Source organism: Etheostoma spectabile, chromosome 16 (assembly GCF_008692095.1).
Source record: "Etheostoma spectabile isolate EspeVRDwgs_2016 chromosome 16, UIUC_Espe_1.0, whole genome shotgun sequence".
Lineage (NCBI taxonomy): Eukaryota > Metazoa > Chordata > Actinopteri > Perciformes > Percidae > Etheostoma > Etheostoma spectabile.
In genome coordinates, this window is record NC_045748.1 from 20,239,228 (window position 1) to 20,246,536 (window position 7,309).

The 7,309-nt window shown below is 44.1% G+C and overlaps 1 protein-coding gene across 4 annotated transcripts in view; it reads left to right on the plus strand.

Moving 5' to 3' along the window:
- wdr7 (WD repeat domain 7) overlaps positions 1-7,309 on the plus strand; it is a 158,254-nt gene that overhangs the window by 49,096 nt on the left and 101,849 nt on the right. The window lies entirely within an intron of this gene.

Consider the following 7,309-nt stretch of genomic DNA (forward strand, 5'->3'; position numbering starts at 1 on the left):
TTGATCAGACCTGCATGTCACGCACGCTAGCAACAAACTCTGTGTATCCAAGAACAATTAAATCAGAGGAAATTACATTAGATCAGACACACAGTTCTGTTGTAGGTTAGTGTTACGTTTACAGCGTCGTGGCTCCAAACCATAATGTTAGTTGGATTGGATGGACCCCTTGTTTCTTTAGGCTAACTATATTAGCTTTAGCCTGGCTGGTAGCAGCTTTCTGCTTATTTCTTTAGGCTAACTATATTGTCTTTAGCCTGGCTGGTAGCAGCTTTCTGCTTATTTCTTTAGGCTAACTATATTGTCTTTAGCCTGGCTGGTAGCAGCTTTCTGCTTATTTCTTTTAGGCTAACTATATTGTCTTTAGCCTGGCTGGTTGCAGGTTTCTGCTTATTTCTTTAAGCTAACTATATTAGCTTTAGCCTGGTTGGTAGCAGCTTTCTGTTTGTTTCTTTAGGCTAACTATATTAGCTTTAGCCTGGCTGGTAACAGCTTTCTGCTTGTTTCTTTAGGCTAACTATATTAGCTTTAGCCTGGCTGGTAACAACTTTCTGCTTGTTTCTTTAGGCTAACTATATTAGCTTTAGCTTGGCTGGTAGCAGCTTTCTGGTCGGGTGACATTGTGATTATGTTGCATTAATCAGGTGATATAATTTATATTTGCAGTGAACATAAAACACTGACTACTGTAGTTCCCTTGCCCCCCCCCTCCCCCCACCCTCACCCCAGCATGTTCCCTTCCCTCCACACACCTCCCCCCTGACACCACCCATCCCAGTCTACACACCTCCCCCCCCACCACAATACCCCCCCTCCTCTCCTCAATACAATCCCCCCCCACATCACCACGGACCAGTCGGAGCACTGAGAAGCTCCGGCCCGAAAGCCAGGCCCGGATAAAGTGGTCCGAGACTGCTGAGACCTGCGCAGCAGAACTGGGGAGCCGCTCCAACGGATCTTCAACCTTAGCCTGCAGCTAGGAGAGTGCCCACCCTTTGGAAGACATCCTGCACTGTTCCAGTTCCCAAGAAGAACAGGCCCAGCGAGCTGAATGACTTCCGACCGGGGCGCTCACTTCAACCTGATGAAGACGTTGGAGCGGCTCTTCCTCACCTCCTCAGACCCCAGGTACAGCACGCCCAGGACCTCTGCAGTTTGCGTACCAGCCAGATGTTGGTGTGGAGGACGCATCCTCTACCTGTTACACCGGGCCACTCCCATCTGGATAAGGGGGATGGCACAGTGAGGGTCCTCTCTTGGACTTCTCCAGTGCCTTTAATACCATCCGCCCCCTATTCCAGGACAAACTGATCAGGATGGGGTGGACCCTATCTGGTAGACTGGATCAGAGACTACCTCACCGACAGGCCACAGTACGTCAGGCTGAAGGACATCATGTCTGACACTGTGGTCAGCAGCACTGGAGCCCCCCAGCACAGTGCTGCCCCTCTTCTTCTTCACCTGTACACCTCGGACTTCTGCACAACTCGGAGCTGTGTCACATACAGAAGTACGCAGATGACACAGCCATCGTTGGTGTTATCAGGGGGGACAGGGAGGAGGAGTATCGGAGTCTGGTGGGGGACTTTGCTCTCTGTGCGCACTAACTGCCTACAGCTCAACACCTCTAAACAAAGGAGCTGGTCGTTGATTTTGGAGGTCCGACCAAACCGCAACCAGTCCTGTTGGAGGGAGTTGAGGTGGAGGCAGTCCAATCATACAAATACCTCGGCTGTGGCTGGACAACAAACTGGACTGACAACAAACAGCAGCCACCTGTACAGAAGACACAGAGCCGGCTGTACTTCCTGAGGAGGCTGCGCTCCTTTAACATCTGCAGCAAACTGCTGTGGATGTTCTACCAGTCTGTGTGTCCACCAGGTCCTCTCTATCTACACTGTGGTGTGCTGGGGGGCAGCATATCAAAGAAGGACACCCACAGGCTGGACAAACTGATGAGGGGCCGCTCTGTGGTCGGCATGAAGCTGGACTCACTGGTGACGGTGGCAGAGAGGAGGACATTGGACAAACTGCTGGCTATTACTGAAAATGCCAGCCACCCCCTGCACACCGTCATCAGCACCCAGAGGAGCCGGTTCAGTGGAAGGCTGCTCCTTCCCAAGTGCCGGACCAACAGACTCAAGGACTCCTTTGCCCCTCATGCCATCAGACTATACAACTCCTCACGAGGGGAGGGAAATAGGGCATAGGACAATACATACATACATACATACATACATATAACATATACATATATACTCATCATACACATCTACACATCACACTACATACTACATACACACAGTACACATACATACATACATACACGCACACACCTAGTCACTTTATCACTTTATCACTTCAATACTGGACTCAACACTGACACTTTAATAACAATTTATGGTCTTTGTTTTGTTTTATTGACAAATGTTCTTATTGTTGTTATTAATCATTATTGTTATTTTTGTTGTCTTTATACTGTCTTTTCTTTTCTTTTTTAATCTATTTTTTTTGTTTTTTCTTGCTAAAACTGGTGCTGGAATTTTCAATTTCCTTGCGGGAGTCATCCCAAAAGGATCAATAAAGAGAAGTCTAAGTCTAAGTCTAAGTCTAAGTCTTCTCTGACAACCCATCGAAACTATGAGCATCACTGTGTCAGCGGCAGCTGCTGCCTATGGTACTTTTCTACACACAGAGAGCCTCATTTCCTATAACAATAAACCCTGTCGGACTAACGTCACATACACACGCTGACCACATGGCTACCTGTCTTAAAGGGGAAGGGTCGGACAGTAATAATCACGTAAAAGGAGAACAGCGAACATTTACTTTTCTATCAAGCAGCAAAAAAGTTTTTCGTCAACATCGCAACATCCTGCGATGTGGCAATCTTGCATGTGCACATTGCAATGTCAGTGCTAAAACACAATATCGTTCAGCCCTATTCAGAACCCTTGCTGGGATGCTGTCTGGCCCTGTTGCCTTGCCAGGTTTGCACCTGGCCAGCTGCTGTCAGACATCCTCCTCTGTGAAGGGGGTATGTTGGGTCTTGGCGAGGGAGGGAGCTGAGCAAGTCCTCACATGTGGCAGAGTAGTTGTGGGTGTTGAACCAGGCAAAGAAGCTGTTTAGGGTGTTAGGTTGGTGCTGTGATGTGTTTCTTTCTTGTTCCTGTCAGGTTAATAGTTTGACTCTTTGCAAAGCTTGTTTCGTGTTCATGTTACTAAATTCCCGCTCCAATTTATCTTTGTACTTCATTTTGGCTTGATGAAGTCGTTTTTTGTCTGTCTATTGAGTAAGTTGAAAGTGGCCCAGTTCTTCTGCTTAAAAGCTTTCTGTTTTTCTTTGAGAGCGTGCTTGATCAGAGGGGTGATCCAGGGTCTACAATTTGGGTTTCTGGTGATGTTTTTTGTTGGAATAGTGGTGGTGATGCAGAACTTTATGTAGTGAGATCTGCTCATCCAGACTTCCCTGAAAAATGCCCCAGTCGGTGCAGGTGAGAGAGCCTTGCAACTGTGCGATGGCGTCCTCCGACCACTGGGGGTGTGTGTGTGTGTGTGTGTGTGTGTGTGTGTGTGTGTGTGGGTGTGGTGGTGTGTGTGTGTGTGTGTGTGTGTGTGTGTGTGTGGTGTGTGTGTGTGTGTGTGTGTGGTGTGTGGGTGTGTGTGTGTGTGTGTGTGTGTGTGTGGGTGTGTGGTTGGCTCCAGGGGTTTGCCAGAAGGGCTCTGCAGGAAATGACCTTTAGACCTACTGCCCAGAAGCTATAGGACTGTGTGTGTACGCTTAGATAAGAACTTAATTGAAAAAACGACTTTGTGCATTATGTCTCCCTTTTTGCTACATAGAGTTCACATGGAGAACTAGAGAATTTAAGAGTGAAAATTCAGATTCATCAAAACCAAAACATGGTCAGTTTCAGTTCTCTGTCTCCATTGATTCACAGCCTCAAGAATAATACAGGCCAATCACAAATCCCTACGCATGTTGTGTTATTATCGTCGTGTATATTGGCTAATGCCTTTAGATGGCAGTGTTCATCCACTGAAATACACACACACACACACACCACACACCACACACCACACACACCACACACACACACACACCCACACACACACACAACACACACACACAACAACACAGGCACTAACACTGCAAAACACACACAGCACTAACCTGCAAACACACTTGGGCTGAAAAATTAGGAATGAGGCACAAATGTCTTGCCTTTTCCCAGGCAAAAATCCAAGACCTCTCACAAAACAAACTGTTCACTGATGCCAGTGCAATGTGTTCCTAGGTAAAATGTCAGCAAGCTTTCACTATCTATATTTACCATAGTACAGACACAGTGTTCTATTGGTAGTCTTTTTTGGAAATGATATGAGCTTGAATAAAAAAAAGCTCTTTATGAATTTTAATTAATTCACTTAACTCTGTACAGGAGGCATAGCAATCTGGTAGTTGCATTGTGTGCCACACACACCACACACACACACACACACACACACACACACACACACACACACACACACACACACACACACACACACACACACATACACACACACACAGTCCCAGCTGCAGGTGTATTGTGTCTCCCGTTCAGTCAGGGGTCTCCACAGCTAATTATTGTTCTCTCTCTGTCTCTCTCACACTGGCCCATCCAGTTCTATTCAATGATTGTTACTGGCACGAATGGTTAAAAACAGTGTTTCCTAAACCAGGCAGTGCAACACGATCAAATACTTATTAGTTAAATTAAAGTAACAATATGGTGAAAACACCTAAAGTCGAAGTACAGCCAGACGGACAGAAACAAATTCTACTAAAGCTGCAAGCAGCGTTGGAAGGGCCCTCTCCTCTGCCCGCGTCGGGGTTACTGGCGGATGCGTGCATTTGCACTCAGAAACGCAAATCGTCATCAATAAAAAGGGAACTCCCTGCTGAGTACGTCATACAGTACATTAGTGGTGAAAGGCGGGCCAAACCATGACATATGAAAACAGAACTCTCTGCTAAGTTTAATGACACATCATACAAGACTCTACCTTAAATGGTTTAAATGTAATGAAAGGGGCGTGGCTAGACTATAGGGGGTGGCTCAGTATCACCACACATAGGTTTCATGTAAATTGGATGATGTTTGTCATTTAAGGTTTGTTTTCTGTTGCCGGGTGCGCTATGACTAAAAGTCAATTGTGGCCTAAAAATGTCCTCATGTCTGGACTGTCAATTGTGATAAATTTCGACCAAATTGGACGATTTACACTAAAGCTACAACAACTTCTTCGTTCATCAATAAATGCTAAAAATGGCCACCACACTGGACAATTTTTTTTGCTTTTAATAACTTTTCATTGTTAAAGTCTTTAGGTGACACTGACTGAATTTGAAGTCGATCTGATGAAATCTAGGAGGAGTTAGCACCTTGTCCTTTAGGCCTACTTCCTGTTGCCACTAGGGGGCTATGCTACGCCTTTGAGTAAATACCAGCCTTAAGATGTCCTCAATGTTGGACTCACCATCAAAACATACACCATTTTTCATTGTCTTTATTGTTTTTTCATCATCTTTTATTGTCCTAAGATGACACAGACCAAATTTGAAGTCACTCAGATGAAATCTCTAGGAGGAGTTTGTTAAAGTACGACATGTAGAAATAGCCAAAAACGCTCAAATTTTGAACTTTCAATTCAAAATGGCTGTCTTCCTGTTGCGTCAAGGATCTGGGTCAAATGAGCGTTTTTGTATGTCTTTACATGCTACATACTGTATGTGTACCACCTTTTGTTAGCCTACATTAAACGCACTGCAGGGGCTCATTTTTTTTTAACTTTGTAGGGGGCGCTTGCGAGCCATTTTTGTGACTGCAGTCATCATGTCATTAACATGTAAACAAACGGTACTGTTCTACAAAAAACTCTGCACAGGCGCCTCTGCTAATACAGTTAAGTCGAGTGCTGTGGAAGTATCGGTGGCAATTACAGCTAATTGTGTGTGTGTGTGTGTGTGTGTGTGTGTGTGTGTGTGTGTGTGTGTGTGTGTGTGTGTGCGCGTGCGTGTATTGTGCACGCTGGCTTAATGACAGTATGTGTTTAAACACTGACTAATTTAAATCATTCTCTGAAGTGGACAATGTTGTTGTTTAAATTTTTGAAATTATCTCCTAAAGTGGATATTAAAGCTCCACTGCACACATTTTTAGTAACAATAGAAAACGTGTTTCATGTGGAAGGTGTAACTTGTGGTGGCTTTTTACCGTCTTTAAGATTTGGTTTAACAGCACATTAGCTACAGCTAAATTTCCAGATATGTTTATCAGGTGTTGGCGGAGACTAGGGTGTAATATTTTTACCAAAAATTAGATGAATCAGATAAATAAATATATAAATAAGATTATAAAAAAGATAAATGAATAAAAACAGCTATTTCCCGGGAAAAAGCTGTTTTTATCTATTTATCTTTTTAGCCCATGTAATGTATTGATATCATTCAAATTTGTTCACATTTTTTTTTTTATTATTTGGGCAAAGGAACACAGTTTATGTCCATCATCACCACAGTTTGCAATGATTAATTTGGCTGCGTGATCAGGTGAGCTGTGTGCGTGACATATGCTGCAGCACAAATGTTGAAATGCCAGGTGGATTGTCTGTGACTTTTCTTCTGAAAATCTAGGCAACCTGTAGAAAACCAATATTTTACAGAACTCCATTATACAAACTAATGAAATGTGCTAAAGTAAACCATTGAATGATTCCTAAACCATTCCATTAAACCAAATCCATTCTGTGGGTGTTGAGATTTGTATGCGGCTGGAAACGAGAATAATTACTATAAGTTAACCAAAATATTTCTTTATTAGGGTAGGGCAGGCATATTTCTCTTTTAAACACATACAACTTAAATGAAAGAAAACGACCCACAGAAATGTAAAATTGCGCACTGCAAAAAGACAACGGCAATGTAAATGTGCTGTATTTATATAGCACTTTTCTAGTCTTAACGACTACTCAAAGTGCTTTTTACATCATACAGGATACATTCACCGTTCACACACATTCATACACTGTGGCCGAGGCTGCCGTACAAGGTGCCACCTGCTCATCAGGTAAACACTCACACACATTCACACACAGTGCGCAGCATCAGAGTCAACTCGGGGTTTAGTGTCTTGCCCAAGGACACTTTTGACATGGGATTGAACCACCAACCTTCCAATTGGCAGGGAACCGCTCTACCACTAAGCCACAGCCGCCCAATGGAAAACTGAATTCTGGGAACTTATAGTCAGGATATCTCGGCCTC